The 20,431-nt window shown below is 29.9% G+C and overlaps 1 protein-coding gene across 1 annotated transcript in view; it reads left to right on the forward strand.

The window, feature by feature from the left end:
• Nucleotides 1-1,744: 1,744 nt before the first annotated feature.
• Nucleotides 1,745-20,431, forward strand: part of LOC107445161 (uncharacterized) — an 85,378-nt gene continuing 66,691 nt past the window's right edge. Inside the window, exons 1-3 of the mRNA XM_016059504.5 lie at nucleotides 1,745-1,802; nucleotides 1,907-2,012; nucleotides 17,978-18,092. The gene's annotated coding sequence lies outside the window, so the exon portion shown is untranslated. The remainder of the gene's footprint in view (nucleotides 1,803-1,906; nucleotides 2,013-17,977; nucleotides 18,093-20,431) is intronic.

The raw sequence follows: 20,431 nt of genomic DNA on the forward strand, positions 1-20,431 counted from the left end.
TAGATGCTACGTTTAAAACCGACGTGAGAGATTTTACCAGAGAGAGATTTTATTTTTATTATTCAGAAAATTATAAATTAAGAACGAAAAAATAATTTTAGAAAATATATTTTCAGTATTGAAAATTAAAATCAACAGTTTATTGTCATATTATTTAAGCATCTAGGCTAGAATGTGTATCTAGGCTTAAGTTAGGGTCTCTGAAAGTGGACTTCCTAATTTTAGGAGACACGCAGTAGAAAAATGTTTGAAATAAAGATTAATGTTTTTCACAAACTTACTTTTGATTGGTTTAATCAGTTCAAACCTTCTAAACGCTAGATCCGTAATTTCGGGATCAAAAAAATCAGAGACGTTATTTTAATACAGTAGTCTCTTCTTAATGAGATCGCTTATTGATATGATATCATTCGATATCGATTTTTTATTTTATTTGTATGCTAAAATTATCGTTTTCTGTTATTATTATTATACCGTTTGATGTTATTAGTATTTTTATTCATTTATTTTTATTCTTATTATTTTATTTTCTATTTATTCTTTTTATTCAGAAGGATCCTTTTCTTTTCATTTCTAGTGCTGTTTGAATTTTCTTGAAAATTTAAAAATATAAATAATCAAAAACTGATTTGAAGCGATTAGTCTTATAAATGGAACATAGCAAAAGTGATCTCCAAAATCTGTTCCACTCATTTAAATGATGATCTAAGCAGGCGTTTTTTAATGACGATGAGTTTGATATCTCATTAAGATCTACGTACCAAGAAAGTAGTTCAAGAGAAAAAAATGAAAAACGAAAACAAAAAAAAGAGCATCAAAGCATTATAAAAAAGGAAAACAAATTGTAAATATTATTTTGAGATGACAAAATGCGAAAATAATTAGCACTGAAAACCATTTATGAATTGTCTATCTCTAAACTTTAAGTTGCTGGAGCGACCTCCGCTTTTTCAGAAAACTTCAGAAACGCTATAAATATTCGATGATGACGTTGTTCTTTTACGTCGCACTGGAGCAGTACAACGGGCTATTGGCGACGGTCAGAGAAACATTCCTGAGGCTGATCCGAGGACAAGCCATCTCAATTTTGAACCTCCGCAGAGGGGATGACTCCCTTGCTTCGGTAACTCGACGACCTTTGCTCGAAGTCGAGCACTTGACGATCGAACAGTTTAGCGAGGACCGATACCGCACACTCTCGGTCTCTTTGCAGGCTGATCAATATGGTCACCCACCAGCACACTGAAAGCAGCCAGTGATGCTTAACTTCGGTGCTCTACTGGGAATCGTGTCCTAACACTCAGTCCACTGCAGGTAAAATACTTGATGAAAAATATGCAATTTTAGGTATTTTCAGCGAAATGTTTAACGAACATTCTGACATAAAAATGATTTTAATACTTTCATTACATTTTGAGTAATTTCATATCAAAAATTAAAGATTTTTTTATTATTATTTTTATTTATTTGTTTATTTCGCACTGCGTAGTTCAGTATAGCAAAAACTATACGGGGCCTCGCCAAACGCTGTGCAAAGCGTGGTGGTAGCGGGTTCGAATCCTACTGTTACCCTGGATGTATCTTTGTGCTGTCCTTCTCTGTATTGTGCTATCTGTCCTTCTATTTGACAAAGGTTTATAAGCCTAAATTGAGCAGACAAGCCTGCAAGTGTACGTGATTCCAATAAACCAATAAGAAAAAACTATTATTAATGTGATAAATGTGATGAATAAATATATGATTTTTAGAGTTACTTACTTATGACTGGCGATGAGAAGAACTTTGTTTAAATTTCAATTAAGGTTTAGTAAAACTAGGAAGTTTTTTTTACATTTTTCTGTTCATTTTTGGATGCAAAAAGATTATTATCAGTAAATTTTTAATTATCGAATAATAATTTTTCCAGACTACAAGTTTGAAGGAACGAGGTTCGAGGAAGAAAATGGTGAGTCAGAAATCATGATGTCGAAAGACCACTGGAAAAGGAAGAAGGATAAAAGTAAATCAAAAGGGCAAGTTAATAGTTTCTTATACTTTGAAATGATTCTGTGTTCTTTGTTTTCTTGCCTGTTTATCTTTATTTTGAAATTTATTTTCGGACATTAAAAATGATGTACACGTCAACTATAAGTGTAGTTTCTACAAATTTTCTTATCCAGTGTTTTTGATTGGTTACTCAATGTACAATGTGCAAAATAAAAAAGATATCACCTTGAATAACTTTCGTTCTAATGATCGGATTTTCACGTACTGAGAATCAATCTTAACTGCTCCTGGGGGGGGGGTAACCTGAAATAGGCTAATTACTTAGTGATAACTGTTACTGAAATCAGACACAGAAACATTCTTTTTCTGAATAAATATAATTTTTTTACATATTTGGATTCAAATATAGGGGGTAGCAGCAATCTGGGAAATATGTTCCCCATAGTTTGGTCAGGAGAGCGATCCAGAGTTCTGATCCCTTAATGTTAATTTCCTCTTTTGCTGTTCTAGACATATTTTCAAAACTTATTAAGCAATTAATAAAAAATTACACCCACTCATGAAATCCATTTCCTCAAAGATAATTTAATACAAAAATATTTTTTTATAATTATCTATTATTATATATTTAATTTAATTAAGGATAAAAAAATTTAGAATTTTGAGGTATGAATTTTTTTATACTTATTAATCTACTTATTTTCCTATTAAAAAATTTGAAGTTTCAACTGCTTTTATTTAGTAGAAGCCGAGAAAAATTAAAAATAAATATTTTTAAAAAGAATATTTCGGTGACAATGAGCAAATATTTAAATGTGGTTAGCTTACGAGGAATTTGACTTACGCGCGTAGCTTAACGTGTGATTCACAGAACTATTCAACTAATTAATTTTTATTAGTACTTTAAGTTTTTTTTAAAATTAACACTCGTTGTAAGTAATTGCTAAGTATTTTTTCAAGTCTCAGAACTATAGCCAATTAGCTGATAAGATTTTAAGAACATTTTTTATGTTAAAATTACTCAGTGAAAAACGTCTGACTGATTGTAGTAAATAAGTGCACCTTTTTCTCTAAGATTGAACAAACAAATTATTTACTTTATTGTTTCTTATTTGTTTGGTTTGTGAAAAGTAAATACACATAAGTGCAACTCAAAAATCCACAACTCTATGCTTTGCTTTTTAAATGAACAAATTCGAACAGCAATTTCATTTTGACATTTAAATTTATATACTACACCGTTAATTTTTAAGAAAGCTGCTCTTTTAAAAAAAGATGTTGAAAAAATTAACTTTTGTTAAAATTATTTTTCATCTCTAGCTCAATTCCCTAGATATCATTATAGCATAATTTGTTATTAGGAATTAGTTAATTTGATATTTTTTATTAGGAAAATGCTTTATTATGTTAATCAGCAAATAATAAAAATTGAAATTTGTAAAAAGATTTCGAAGCCGTTCCAATTTTAGAATCATCATCAGATTTGAAAATTGTAATAAAAAATACACAATTTTCGAACTTGCAGCGAACTCGAAACATATGCAGCGAGAAGGTTAACAAACTTTTTACAGAACCTATGGATACAAATTTTTCCTATATTTCGTCATAAGAGGACAAGAATGATATTGCTCCAAGGAACCTACTCAATAATTTCGTTATTTCCAGAAATGAAATCTATTTTGACGAAACATATTGTTCCGTAAAAGTTAAAACAAGAAAAATTTAACTATTATTATTTATCTAAGCTTATTCCGTTAATTTAATGATAGCTGTATCAAGGTTAAAGATATGCGTTTACTATTACTCCGTTTACTATTATACTATAAATGCATTAAATCATATAGCTTGAATAATTTATTTTAACCAAATAAGGGGTGTAAGAATAAACTCGATGGAAGGACGCTTAAAATATACCCTGAAATATAAGTAGAATAAACTTTGGAATTGATAAATAAAAAATACATTTTTAAATATCTTTGAGTAGTAAATAATCGCTAACTTGCTTTAAAATGCTGTCTTTATTACTATTTAATTTTGATTCCTGGTGCTAGGGGACATTTTCACATTCGACTTTTAAAATTGGAATTTCTTTATGTCCTGAAAAATGTTATTAAAGCTGCATTAATTTTTTTTAGAAAGTACTGACTAATTATTATTTTTTTCAATCTAAAAACCTATACCTTTATCTTGCGCAAAATTTATTTTAATATAGCGTGAAGTAATTTAATATACTGTGTTACTAAACGGATAGTCTCAAGAAACTGAATCAAAAAGATAAAAACTCCATTGATTTGAAAAAATAATAGATAATAATAAAAGTAGAAACGAATAATAAAAGTAGAAAAAGAATCAACGTCACAAGTCATTCACGCCTGACGAGTCTACAGAATGGGCGCTTATATTTGAACGCTTGAAACATGTCGGCTTATATTACCTTCTTCATATTCTTTCAAGTTTTCATCATCATATTGTTTTCCATTTGGATGTTGATCATTATTTTGATAATGATTTTATACTCGTAGAAGTAAACTTATGTATTTTAATATTTTAACAAGATTTATGTGGTCTTTAAAAAAGTAAGAGAACCGTAGCATCAACATTGTAACTATGAAGTTATCTTTAACTTTAAAATTAAAATTTTGGGACCAGATATTTTGAGTTAATGAAATTGAATATTTCATCTTTAAAGTTTTTGTGCCACGATTTCAGTATCTTAAGGACCTTACAAACTCCGTTTAAAAGGAGAGTATTGTATCAGATATATATAAGAAAAAAACAAAGAAAACATAGTAGCGATATTTGGTGATACATTTAGCTTATCGTAATTGAAGAACATGTTGTGCGGCATTTTATGAGGAATTTGCGAAAATAAGTTTCAGAATGTATCGAAACATCAGGATGCTATTTGCAAATCACCTTTATCTAAAGAAAACCATATAACCTAAATATCTAGAAGAATGAAGCGATTTTTTAAACAATGAATCATACAATATGCAACATATTATATCAATATGTTATTCTTAAACATATCATATTTCATTGTTTTTAAAATGCCACCTAACATGCAGCAGTTCCTTCAGTTATAGAAAAAAAAATATCGTAAATTATATAAAACCTTGTGAATCTGCATTAGAAATACTATACAGTCTACATTTTTCTCATGTACTTTTTTTTTCCTTAAACTTTCTAGCCTAGAAGACTCGATCAAAGCTGTAAAAATGATAATCCTTAAAATTTTGTATATATTTATAATAAGTTATGCAAATTTGATTTTAGTATGAAATCCTCGTATAAATGAAGTAGAAACAACATTTAAAAAAAAATAATAATAATGTCAGATAAAAAAGTTCATGTACTCAAATTCTGAAAGTTTAGAAAATCATAAATAGTTTATAAATCGATTCAAATTTTCTTTTCAGAAGAGATGAATAAGAAAAATATTTTTGCTTTTCGGTCAGAAATCAGCTGAAAAATCATCTATTGCCTAGAAACTACGAGATATTTTCTATTAACTATTAATAAATAAATCTTTCCGAGCAATCGCAGAACATTATTCCAATTTTATTATTGTCTGAACTTGGTTGCTTAGCAACGGAGTAAAATTAAGTATTCTTCTCTTGAATTAGACTATGGGTTATTTTAAAATATTCATTTGTGGCGGCATCACCAAATGCACCAAGTTGCATGTCACCAAAATATATATAACTTATCCCCCCCCCCCAGCTTATGATCCAATGTTTTCGAAATTTGTCTACCCACCCCCAATTTGAGGATGAGGAATTGAAATATATATAAAAAAATATATATGTTTATTCAGAGAAAGTGCATTTTTGTGTGTGATTTCGAAACTTAATCAATAGCACTAATTCATTAGCATATTTGAAGTCACCCCAGAAACCATTAAGATTGACACTTAGTACCTGAAAATCCGATCATTAGAACAAAAGTTATTCAGGGTGATAGTTTTTTTTCTCCTTTTTTTTTGCACACAGTATGCTTGAATAAGACAGGCGAAGATAAGGTTTGTGAGACAGTATAACTGAGTTATGTTATAGAGAGAGTAGAATACTTTCGTTGATTATGTTTTCAGAAGTTCTGTGCTGTTCTAATATTTTATTTTCTTGCTTAATGAACGTTTTTCTTGAGCCAAAGATCACTTTTCAATTATGCTTGTTTGACATTTTCCGGTTTGCAGCAAACTACCCTTATAGAAAAACTGAGGTATTTTCGAGGTATAAATCAGTTATTTTTTCAAAGATATAAATGAGGTTGTTATTTAAATACGTCGTTAGGTTGAAAAGGGTGCAATGAATATCTCAAAATTTACCCCAAATATACCTCCAGAGGTATATATGTATCAACCTGAGGTGTTACATCTGTGGAAGAGGTAGATATTTACTACTTTAAGGTGTTTCTTTTTCAACCTTAGGCTATTGCTTATAAACCTGAAGTATATTTTTTTACACCTGAGGAAGTATTTATTCACCAACCTTAGGTGTTTCACTTAACACTTCAGGTTATTACTTATTAACCTGAAGTATAATTTTTTACACCACCAGAGGAAGTCTTTATTCACCAACCTTAGGTGTTTCACTCAACACTTCAGGTTATTACTTATTAACCTGAAGTATATTTTTTTACACCAGAGGAAGTATTTATTCACCTACCTTAGATGTTTCACTTAACACTTCAGATTATTACTTATTAACCTGAAGTATATTTTTTTACACCTGAGGAAGTATTTATTCACCAACCTTAGGTGTTTCACTTAACACTTCAGGTTATTACTTATTAACCTGAAGTATATTTTTTTACACCAGAGGAAGTCTTTATTCACCAACCTTAGGTGTTTCACTTAACACTTCAGGTTATTACTTATTAACCTGAAGTATATTTTTTTACACCTGAGGAAGTATTTATTCACCAACCTTAGGTGTTTCACTTAACACTTCAGATTATTACTTATTAACCTGAAGTATATTTTTTTGCACCAGAGGAAGTCTTTATTCACCAACTTCAGGTGTTTCACTTAACACTTCAGGTTATTACTTATTAACCTGAAGTATATTTTTTTACACCTGAGGAAGTCTTTATTCACCAACCTTAGGTGTTTCACTTAACACTTCAGGTTATTACTTATTAACCTGAAGTATATTTTTTTACACCTGAGGAAGTATTTATTCACCTACCTTAGGTGTTTCACTTAACACTTCAGATTATTACTTATTAACCTGAAGTATATTTTTTTACACCTGAGGAAGTATTTATTCACCAACCTTAGGTGTTTCCCTTAACACTTCAGGTTATTACTTATTAACCTGAAGTATATTTTTTTACACCAGAGGAAGTCTTTATTCACCAACCTTAGGTGTTTCACTTAACACTTCAGATTATTACTTATTAACCTGAAGTATATTTTTTTGCACCAGAGGAAGTCTTTATTCACCAACTTCAGGTGTTTCACTTAACACTTCAGGTTATTACTTATTAACCTGAAGTATATTTTTTTACACCTGAGGAAGTATTTATTCACCAACCTTAGGTGTTTCACTTAGCACTTCAGGTTATTACTTATTAACCTGAAGTATAATTTTTTACACCAGAGGAAGTCTTCATTCACCAACCTTAGGTGTTTCATTTTACACTTCAGGTTTTTCTCGATCTACCTCAAGTATATTTTTTAGTCGCTGCAAAGGTAATTTTTTACTAACATGAGGTGTTTTATGTTCTACCTCAGGTTATTACAGTGGTCGGCAAACTTATTAGCCAAAGAGCCAAATATGAACATTACAACAATTTTTTAAAAAATTGGGAGCCAAATCTGCTTGTTTAGTAAGCTTTTATTACACTAAATAAGTAGTACACTAAATAAACTAAATTTCTTACTTAATAAGTATTTATTAATGCGAACAATGTGCTTGCATCTCATGGGAAAGTTTGAGTAAGTCAGGTTTGTATGTTGTTGTTTTTAATTTTAGGCATGATTCCAAGTTCTCATCAATAAGACGACTTCTCAGTTTACTCTTGATAATGTTCATGCTTGAAAAAGATTGTTCGCATATATATGTAGAACCGAAAAGGGAAAGAACAGCAAACGCGAGCTTTTACCGCTGATCGAAAGAGTCAGGAATACTATTCCAAGCGTTGAAAATGATCATGATTTCCTTCTCCAGGTCATTCAAAGCAGACCACTTGTGTTGTGAACTAACATCAAATTTTTTCTCCTCCAATATTTCCAATTCAACACAAAGACGTTCGAATTTAGAGCCCCATATCTTCTTGTTTTTTTAATCCAGCAATTGTATTTCAGTTTTTTAAGTTTTTTTTTTTTTTTTTTTTTTATGAAAATATTATTGCGCCCTCCGTGGATATTTGTGCCAGAGCCGCACTTAAGGAGCCAAAGAGCCACATGCGGCTCTGGAGCCGCACTTTGCCGACCACTGGGTTATTATATTTCAGCTTCAAGTATATATCTACTGAGGTACCGCTTCTGTCATTTCTATTCAATTCTCGTAGCTAAAAGCGTCTAAAAGTGCAACTGGTACCTCAGCCACAAAATAAAATACACTGAAGAAAGTACTACCATAAACAACCTCAGAAATTCTAATATATAGTTCCAATCTTATTAGGAAATTTTAACACTTTTTTCCCATACATTTTTCATTATGGTAGTTGTAAACTTGATGATTAAATTTTTTCTCTTTCTTCTTACAAATCTTTACATAAATTCAGTAAGACTAGTCTATCTTTTTAAACTTTTGCCAGATTTCATAGAACTAATAGCTTTTTAATTCATTTTTGACGCTGATTCTGAAAAGGACTTTCATTATTGTCAATCACCTCAGAGTTTCCCAAAAAATAGTTATTTTAATATTTTAATCAATATAATCAACAATCATATAATAACAAGTACCAATTTTTATGCACTTTTTACACCCAATCGAATAAAACTAACCACAAGCCGATAAGGAGCATTTGTTAGTTGTGAGCAATTTTATGAGAGGAAAATGTCTAAAAGCAAACGATTTGAAATAATGCCTTTCAAAGAGGTTAAGAAAAATATTTCCTATGTAACTTATGATACCGAGCAGAATAAAAGTAATTGTTAGTTGCTACAATCATTTGTTTAAATATAAAAACATATCTCATAGAGTGAAATTCAAGACAAAAAAAATGCATATAACTTTCACACAATAAATGCTTTTATTTGCAATTGTTTTAATCGATTCAGCATTAAAATGACATAAAAACAATGCTGACTTATTTCTAAAAAATTTAAGATTACTGAAATTTGCTAATTTTTTAAGCAGTTAATCATGCTCATAACCATGAAACAAATTATCATATGAACTTAAAATCGAGTTTTGTTTAATTCTGCTTAATATTCTAATAAGTAATTATAATCTGCTTAGAAAATTATTAACATAGGTAAATTGCAAAAAAATAACATGTAGTGAAAAGTAACAGTTCTGTGTTCTAACATGAAAAAGTGAGCTTGTACAGTTATTAATTTTCAATTATCAAATATTAGATAAACTATTGTTATCAACAATTACATAAATTCAGTAGAAATCTTAGGTATAGATAAAATGACTTCATATACCTCAATAAATACCTCACTCTCTTTAGTTGAAATTAGGTAATTTTTTTATACCTAATAAAAACGTTTTTTGTTATAAGTGTCAGAAAAACAACCTGTATATCTTGAATATCACCTCATCAGCCAGGTTGATTTGAAATGAATTTTAAATAACCTCAAAATGTGCTGAAGTGTATGTAAAACAACCTCGTACACCTCATTTTCAGTATTTATGGGGTATAATTTTTAGGATTTTTTTCTTACCAACCTCAAATATATCTCGTATAATTATACCTCAAAATAACGTCAATACCTCAAAACAACCTTAAAAATACCTTAAATTTTCCTAAGGCACAACTTCTATGTTTACAATTACAAAAACGCATTTATTTCTCTAAAGATTAAAATTGTAAGGCAATCTGATCCATTTAACACCCGCTTCTTTACTGTGATTAAATTCTAATGAAGATAAAAAAAAAAAAAAAAGACAAATTCTGTTCAAATCATGATTAGTAAAAAATAAAAGTCAATTAAACGTAAATTAATCAAATCTTCTATATCTTGAGAATATACTACATTCTCTTATAATTAATGTCAACGGTTAAAAAAAAATATGCATATAAAATTGTTTGTAATTTTTGTAAAAGAAGTACAAATATTTAAGATCAATTAATTAATCAAATCTCTGTGTTTTTGCTCTAAATATTTGAAAATTAGTGTATTTATGTGTTCTACGCTCCACAAGACCACGTTCGTTTTCTGAGTTTTTTTTTAAAATCGCGTGCAATAAGCATTATCAGCATTAGAACTTTAAAAACAAATAGAAACCTTTAAAAAATATGATTATTAAAAAAATATGATTTTTAAAAATATGATTATTAATTGTTAAAAGAAAACTGTAACTACCGTGTGTATCTAAATACAATTGTCTGAAAAGTTTTTGAAAAAATTGTTTTTATTACAGTATTCATTTTTCACATTGATTCTAGATTTAATGATTTAACTATTCATATAACAACATAACTATAAATGTAAAATATTCTGTCCTACAGTTTTTAAAATAAAATAAACTTCGTAACATTTAAAAAAAAAACACGACCAATATTTTAGTTCAATTCCGGCTTTCCTCTCAAAACTAGATAAAATATGCAGGAAAAATAATGATTTGTGTCAGAAACATCTTATGACAGGTGGGGAAGGGTGAAGGGAGAGGATTTTTTGGCACACTTCCAAGTTTTAAATGTTAGGGTTAAACTCCATTTAAAAGCTTAATATTATCATGTCTAAAATATGAGTTTAAAATCTTGAAACGTTGAAGTTCAGAAAAACATTGAATTTTATTTTCACTAAAAGAAATATATAAATATTATTTTTTAAATTGATGCTAACTGCTGGTGGAAAAGTTGTTACAGAAAAAGAACACAAATTTTTGAGCAACCAATTCGATAAATGGCGAATTTTCAGAATCGTTTTCAGATTTCACCTTTAGTTTCTGATTATAATAAGGCACCTTAAGCATTTCTTGGGAAACAAATGTATACACTGCAATATTTGAGAAACAGTTATAGAAGACAATCAGAAAAGTCAATTAGAAAAGACATTGTAAAATGTTTTACACAATTAAATATTGCTCACGGTACTCACGTTACAAATTTAAAAAATTATTTGAAAATTTCAGAGCAATTTTTCTAAATACATTTCGTAAAGCATCTTTGCTAAAAAAACAAATTCAAACATTTAATGCACTTCTATAAATGCAATAAAAGCATTTTGTTAAAAATTTAATGATTATAATCGGCATGATTCCTGAGCAATACCAATAGTAAAATTTTAAATCAATAAAATATTCTAAAAGTACAGAAATCGCTGTTCTGATATAATTGATATAATAATGAGCAACTATTGCATTTTAACTATCAAGTGATCGAATTTTCCTATTATTTCCTAAAATTTTGATGAAAAAATATATTATTTTTCATACTTCAGAACAATTAAAATTTACAACTTAACACTTCGATAGTATTTAGATGTTAATGCAAGTGCGTAACCAATCAATTTTTTATGTACCTTAAACAAATACTATAATATCTGCTGTCATTTTAGAAAAGTTGTTAATTATTTTAAACTAGAATTCCCAAATTAGTGATTAATGCAAACAGCTCTTAAACACTATAAAAATGGATACACAAATTTCACGAAACTTTCTTTGTTTTTGACGAAATCGTTTTCTGATATAGTCAAACTTGATGTCATATATTCAAACTGAAGTTGAGAAGATTTGAAAGGTTAAAAGCGAATGTTTCATATCAAAAAGCAAATTGTTCTATATTATGTTTTAATTCCACTGAAGCGGGTTCAATAATAATAATTTTATTCATTCTTATTCTTATTCATTGAAAAATGAGTATTTGTCGAGCTGTTACGCTTTAAGTATAATCGAAAAAGGCATGCTCGAAGAGCAGAAGAAAGCGTTGATGACATTTAAAATGAAAGATATACTTGTTGTTTTAGCGTCAAAAATGTTATTTAAAAAAAAAAAGAAAAGAAAAAAAAAACATAATCATTGTTTTGTTTTTGCAAGTTTTTCTATTGCATGCCATTTATTTCAATTTAAAAAATTTCATTTTAAAAACTTATGATTGACTAAAAATTTTAAATTTTTAAAGAGGAATTAGTTTTAAAATTTTTAATAATCGATTTAAATTACGATTTTACAATTTTATTTAATTATCATCACGATTTTACTATTTTATTTAATTATCATTACGATTTTACTATTTTATTTAATTATCATTACGATATTACTTAATTATTAAATTGCGATTTTACTTTAAGATTTTACGGTATAACAAAATTAAATTGGATTCAACTTAGTAAAGAGCTAAACGAGCATGGTTTGCGAGCAGGCACTAGGTACTTTATTTACGTGTCACTAGAGCTTCCCAATGGGCTATTGGCGACGGTCAGGGAAACATCCATGATTCGAAGACAAGCCTTCACAATTTTGATCAACAGACCAGTTAAGATTGCATAGCGATCTTCGGTATCTTCCTCTCAATGTAACGCAAAAGCGAGTAAGTTCCATCAAAAAGAATATGTCACTTATTGGCTGTCACGGTTATAAAATATTAAAAAATTTAATAAAACTATTAAAATGCGGAGTCATGGAGGTTCAGGGTATAGAGCGCTCGTCTCTCAATGAGGTAATCTAGGTTCGAATCTCAGCGGTGGCGGGTTGATACGAATTCTTCTCCCGGCTCACACCAACATCTCCTAGAAGGAAGAAGGCCTCAGCACCGATGAATTCAGTAGTCCGACGTGGTGAATATAAACTGCGCAGTGGATGAAAATAAGAAAGAAATCACTGCGTTCGGGATATTAAGCTGCGCAGTAGTGGTAAATACGTATGATATCATTACGTTTGGACTACTAAAGGATCAAATTTCTTGTTTATGCTAACCTTCGCTGAGGTCTTTTCTTTTCTAGGAGGTATTACTAACACCGATCACAGTGCTGAGGTAAAATATTTTCAGTAGTAAACGGATCATAGGATAGAATCTCCTTGTCGCCGGGTTAACCATGTGAGGTTTTCGTGGTTTTCCACTTCACGTATCTATATTTGCGGGTTATTTCCATAAAAAAGTCCTCCACAAAGACTTGTTTGTCCCAATGCTTGATCCAAGAGTTCCTTTCTCTTCTGGATTGGGTTCAAACTTTCAAAGCCAAGGAGTTTAACATGAGAATCATAAACTCAGAATTAGATCAACGCCGGTTTTAAAGGATAAAAAAAGAAAATAGAATGTTGAAATGCAGGATTGATAATTTTCGCATTTCTGTATTGATAATTTTTAACGCCTTAGTAAAATCATATTTTTTTACTCATAGTTTAAAATCTTTTTCTTCAAATAAACTTTTCCTTACCATTTTTTATGAAATAAATTATATACACTTTCAATTTATTCATTTATACTGATTTTGAATGATTTGCAGAATAAACTTTTGATTATTGCGAATAAATTTTTGTCTTCATCCACCATGAAAAACAACTATTTCTGTACTATAAATTTTCTAAATATCTTTTCTTTTTTTTTTTTTTTTTTTTGCCATACAGAACTCTTATTTCCCGCTTTTAACTCCAAAACAAAAACTAATTGAAAAATTTCAACACTTGTAGTTCTGTATAATTCTATTTCGAAAAGATTGAAAGTAATTTAGAAAAAGCGTATTTATATTTTAAATGAAATGGTGCAATTCATGTATTACCAAATCTCTTTTATCCACAGAGCGAATTGTGAAAGCTAAGAATTTCATAATAAATTCTGATAAATTACTTAGGTCATTAGGCATTTGGAAACACAGCTATCATTTTTATAGTTTACTCAAGAACCTAAAAACTTTTCTCTTTTTTATCAAAAAGTTCAAAACAATAATTTTTGGCGTACAGTGTTCCAAAAATGCATACCACCCTGAATAACTTTTAATCCAATAATCGTATTTTCACGTTCTAGGACTCTATCTTAATAGTTCGAGAGGGTGACCTCGAATTTGCTAATTTTTTTTCTCTACATAACGCAAATGCGGGTTAGTTCTGTCAGCAATTCTGTCAGCAAATTTCCCCTAATACGTGATCCAGGAGTTACTTTTTCTTCTGGATTGGGTTCAAAATTATAAGACTACGGAGTCGAACATGGTAGTCATCAACTCAAAAATTGGGTCGGCTATTCAGTGACGGTTAAAATTATAATTATAATACGTCTAACCATATGATTTAAATCAGATTTAATCTGGTACCTGTACGTCACGTGTGTATATCGAACCTGATTGGCGTGTGAAACGTCAGGATTTCCCAACGATGACGTCATTTGCAGGAAAATTGTTTACTATTTATATGATGTAACTTTGCGTCGCAGGATCAGAAAAGCAATTGCCGGCTTTGTTTTTTGTATCTAACATTACGTTGGGCTTTTTCTTCTTGCCTAACAGATGCTAAATAATCGATATAACAAATTATTGTTATACAAAACAATTAATTCTAGCATCCGACTTTTTTTAATAATAATAGTTAATGGATGTAAGCTTATGTTATAAAATCTAAATTTATCTATATTATTTATTTTAAAATTAACCAAGCATTTATGATTTTTAAGCTAACCATGCATAGAAATTAATTTCGAATTGCGTGAAAAAATTATGAATAAAAATAGAGCGAAAATCTTTTTTCCGTGCATCATCATATATTCGAGAGTAACTCAACGTTCATAGCCAACAGTCCGTATCGTCAGCATATGTATTTCCCAATTCCCTTGCATATTAAATTGTTTACTTACTCGCGTTTGCAATAACTTGAGATTATAAACTTTTTTTATAATGACGAAAACGACTGCAAACACGGGTTTATATGAAATCTACATCTCCCTTCAGTGTTATTAGAGGAATTAAAAAGGAATGAAGAGGTCGTTCACCATATTTACTGGCAATCAGCGAACCGTGTAGTGGAGTGTCCATGCGTATATCTATTTGCTTGTGCTGAGTTGTGCTGAATCAGATAACTTCATTAACTATTGAAGTTTAAATGTTAATGGTTATCAGAGAGAATAGTATAGGATGAACTATCGATTAATTTTGAATTTCTTTTCAAGTAGATTAGATGGAGAGGTCTTTATGGTTTCTCATGTACTGTTTATGCAAAGGAGAATGAGTTAGGGTTACGGGGATTAAAAGTTTTTCCCGTGGTAATAACTGTGCGAAAAACTGCCCAGAAGAAATAGTTTTTTCCTTCCAGTTCAATAATAACATAAAATAAATTATAATAGAATAAAAGAAACTCTATTTTTTTAAAAAAAATCAAATATTAAAAAAATTTTTTAAACAGTTTATAATTACGATTTTAATCTTGTTTAAGTGAAGTATAAATTTACAAGGTATTTATTCGATTATTCCAAATATAAAACGAAAAATTAATATCAAACTAAATCACTAAATTTATAGATATTCAAGCAAAAAAATAATGAAATAATAAATTTTTAATTAAATTAATAATTAAAAACAAATAAATTCGAGCAGTTGAGAAAAAAATCTCAACAACGAAATTTATAAGAAAATATTCGAAAAACTTATCAAAAATAAATCTTTTAACACTAACTACTCCATCTGTATGCAATTAGGAAAGGGCCGCGGCTGCTCGGTATACGGATCATTTTATTTTATTTTATGCCTCAACAGCCGACCCAATTCTAAGTTTACGACTATCAACGTTCAACTTCATAGCCTTGTAATTTTAAACCCAACCTAGAATACAAGGAAACTCATGGATAAAGCATTTGGACAAACTAGCCTTCGCGAAGGACTTTTTGACGGAACTAACCCGCATTTGTGCTACATAAAGAGGAAAACCACGAAAACCTTTCACGGTTAGCGTGACGGCAAGAGGACTCTAACCCATGATCCATCTACCACTGAGGATATTTTACGTCAGCACTATGGTCAGTGAAAACCAGATGCGGAATTCGTATAACTGATTCGAACCCGGTTCACCTCATTGGAAGGCGAACGCTCTATCCCCTGAGCCATCACGGCTCTGCTCACTACAATTTTATTTTATAACCGTCGTTGAACAGAAGATCCAATTTTATGGGTTTACGATTACTAATGTTCAACTATGTAGCCTTGTAATTTTGAACCCAATCTAGAAGACAAGGAAACTCCTGGATCGAGTATTGAGAGAAATTTTGCCTTCGTGGAGGACTTTTTTGATGGAGCTAACCCGCATTTGCGTTACATGGATAGGAAGACCACGAAAACCTCCTATGGTTAGCCTGACGACAGGGGGACTCTAACCCATGATCCGTCTACCACTGAGGATATTTCACGTCAGTACTGTGGTCGATGCAAGCCGGAGGAGGAATTCGTATCGACTATATAATAATTTAAATATCGTCTACACTAATTAAATAACTTATTTGAGACCCTTTGAAGCACTAAGATTTAATCCTAGCGCAAGTACGTGAAGATCCGATCATTGGATCAAAGGTTATGCATGGAGTTCAATGAACAGACAAAATGACTGACAAAACTAACAGTACAGTTGTTATTTTTTTTTTAATCAAAACTAATAAATCGTAATCGATACAGATCAAAATTCAGCCCATCTTAAAATACTCGTACTTATTTATAAGAAAATTAAATTTATTTTAACTAAAAATTGAAATCCTAAAAAGACGTTTAATGTGCCAGTAGTTCAAAAAATAAAAGAAACTTTTTTACCCATAGTGACGTACCTTCTCATTTTTTTCCAATCTCAAAACTACTACTAAAAAATTAGCTCATGTTGCAAAAATCTGTTTTTTTCACTCGTCAGTTCACAAAGTCAGTAAAGTTAGAAGAAACATTTAGAATAAATTTATTAACCGGAAATAAACCATTACTAACTTCCTTGAACGATCCCACTTTTTGTAGAAAAATATAGCAATTTTTTTATAATCCTTTTTGTAAAAAATGCAATCATGATTGTTCCGTTAAAATGTTTTCCTTTTGTAGCGAAAAAAAATTATATTAGTTATTTAGAAAATTAAAACGTTATAAAAATGACATTTTAATTTTTTTTAAAAATCAGCGTCACCGAATAGCTTGGTAATAGTGAACTAAAGTACCATTTACAGTACCCATATCTCAGTCAAGTGGTCTAAAATACTAGATATTAAATCTCAATTACTAAGTAAAAGGCAAGCCTTTACAGAATGACATTTGTAGAATATGTTCAAAAATATATTGGTTACGTTGCGCAAAATTGTAAAATGTCTCCTAAACAATTCCTTGTTACGTTAAACGCAATAGCAATATCATTATAAATTTACTGCAGTTACAACTTGCAAATGTTAGACATAATTTCTTCGCTCCAGATAATATGGCGCTGTTTTACAGAGCCTTTACCAAAAGCGTTTTTGTCCAAAAATTGTAGCTTTCAAAGTGCACATTTCATTTGCCAAAAATATTTAAAATATTTTCATCACTCTCAGAGAGTCAGTTCTATTTCAGTGTCTTTTTTATCGGGCAGTGCAGTTCTTTGCAAAACCTGTGTATTGGCTTGATGACTGATTATTCTAGAATAAAGTGGGTTTTTTTTTTAAATTCCACGAACAACACATACTTAGTTAAATTGTTTTAATGAATACTATTAGGAATTAACATAATATTGGGGACTCATTTTGAAAAATAAAAACTCGAAAATCAGATTAAAAATCTGGCAAGATAAGTTAAAGGTTCCCTACTTTAAGTCGAGAATAATATTTACTCCTTGGTTTCTTCTGAAGTGTGCGAGTTTATTTTTCTTTTCCTTGAAATCTTTATTATTATTATCATCATTATTATTATAATCATTATTATTGTTAACGTAAGATATTTTCTACTTTACAGATGCACATAAAGGTAGGAGAACATAAAATCAAAGATCACGTGAGAGGTGAAAATGTGGCAAGCTGGGGTTCTTAACCAATGGGTGACGACTTTGATTTGGTTCGTGTTTTTCGAGGTGAGGTTCCAGTCACAGTTAAACTTTAATGTACTATTATAATTACTCGTTTATTTAAATCTTTTCATCTAATTATTTTAAACCTTTATTCATCCTTAATTTCATAGCATTTTTAGTTTATTCTACGAGAAATTTTCTTAATTTAAACGTAAATGAAATTAATTTCTATTGTTGTCTAGCAAAATTTAATTTCGTTCGAAAGAGAATTTTAACTTTCTATGTGCTTTTCTTTGACTATCAGGGGTCATTACACCATAGTGCCTGGGTTTAAGATTACTTAGAGCGAGAAAAGTACCAATATCCTCGCCAGTGGTATTTTAAGACTTTTGAAAGAGTATGTCATTGAAAAGTAGTTTCAGGCTCCGTTTGTCACAAAATCGCTGACTGTAAGAGTTAATTATTTTTTTTTCCTTTAAGGTTTAATAGCCTTGATAATTAGCTAATAATGAAAATCAATCATTACTTCTTAAATTTTCTCAATCATAGTTTCAATAAGTTAAATGTCTATCTCCAACAATTATATATAATTAACATTTCTCTCGTTTACCTTTTATAGCATTGCGTAAATCTGATACAATTATGATTAATACGAACTCTTCTCTTCTGTCACCTATTTCAAACGGTTTTAAATCATAAATCTTATCCCGTGTTGTGTTTATTGTTATGTGAATATACGGATGTGTTATTCCTCGTATGAAATTTGTGTTTGTTCTTACGTAGTTGTTCAGGTGCAAAATTTTTTATTTTGTGAATTCTTGAATAAATTGACCGTGCAGAAAATTTGACAGTTCCCCTAAAGTTCTTCTCATACACATTCTCTTGCACTCAGGGTTAGTGATTTTGACTTTTTTGAGGGGACATATAACCCCTTAACGATCGGTTAATTTTCAAGAAAACGGTCATAAAAGTGCCAAATACACGTATTTGATTAGTGCTGACATCTAGTTTAAAATAAACTAACTATCTACAATTACCTTAAAAGTATCCTGGCACTACCATCTGATGTGTAAAATGTGAAATAAAATGCTTTCTGGGCAAATGAAATGAATTATTTTATTCTTATTGGAGCGTTACTACTGAACACTCCAGCCCGGAAATTTCACGGGAGTGAGAAATAGAGGGCGAAACCTCATCCCGTCATTTTCACGGGAGCGAGAAGGAACCCATCATTTTCCGCAAATCTTCGATTGTTCGTCAATTTTCATTTGTTGAATACTGCTTACCATTCTGTCATAACTCATTCGTTTATAATTGCTTATTTCCTGTCCATCTTATTCCAAATTTCTTGAATATCAATCTGTTCAATGTCTATCTCAGTTAGTTTGATCATCGAGGTTATTGGGTTACTGCGACGATCCCCTTAGCTTTCATTAATTACTTTTTCTCTTTTTCAGCCGCAATTTTATTTGTTTAGTTATTACTTTGGAATTGATATTTAATATTAACCGATCACTGACTGACAATATTCAATATCCAAATATAATTTCGTAATATCCAAGATGTTTTTTCATGATCCCATACCATGCCTTTTTGACATCAATACCTTCTTTTCCAATCATTTAATTTAATAATTTGTAACAGAGCTTAAAATTATTTTTAAAAAAATATGAATTAAGCTCTTTCAATTGATTCAAAGCTTTAAATATTTTTTGAATTAAACACGCAACAAAACTGTGAAATGTAGATTTAGCCTATCAAATCTATTATTATTTAGTTTATTAGTCCTACCATTACTCCTATTATTATGGGTAGTTATATTTATTTCATACATATCCCTTTTACTTAACTATTTGATTACACCCTAACAGTATTTTTCACTATGAAAACACGCACATTTGTTGCATAGTACGCAATAAAGAATCTATAAACTTTTGAAAACAAATAAAAATAGATGCTTACCTTGCGAAGCTTATTTGGCCTTAATTTCGGGTTGCGAATGAAAAAAAAATTGGATACCATGTCTTGAGCGAATATAGTTGCTTCGATTACAGGGGCTAGCCTTTAGCATATGGGCGGGTTTGTTGAGCACTTTTCCCTTCTTATTTTAGATTTTCAGTTATGAATTTTAATCGTACTTTAAAGCCAGCTCTAAATTTGTCCATTGAAAAAGCTTTACTCCCTTGATTGTTTTTAATGGTATCGTCAGTTTTTTCATTTTTTGATCAATCAAAAACAAAGTCATAAGCATTTCTCTGATTTTTTTTTTATTATTAGCTATTAATCATAACCATACAAACAATACAAATTTGCATTAAAATCGGATACACGAATACTAATAATATATTTAAACAAGTACCCGGATTTATTATTGAATAAAAAAATTCTTACATAACACAACT

The sequence above is a fragment of the Parasteatoda tepidariorum genome, chromosome 7 (assembly GCF_982258835.1).
Source record: "Parasteatoda tepidariorum strain Cologne lab strain chromosome 7, Ptep-v5.0, whole genome shotgun sequence".
Classification (NCBI taxonomy): Eukaryota; Metazoa; Arthropoda; class Arachnida; order Araneae; family Theridiidae; genus Parasteatoda; species Parasteatoda tepidariorum.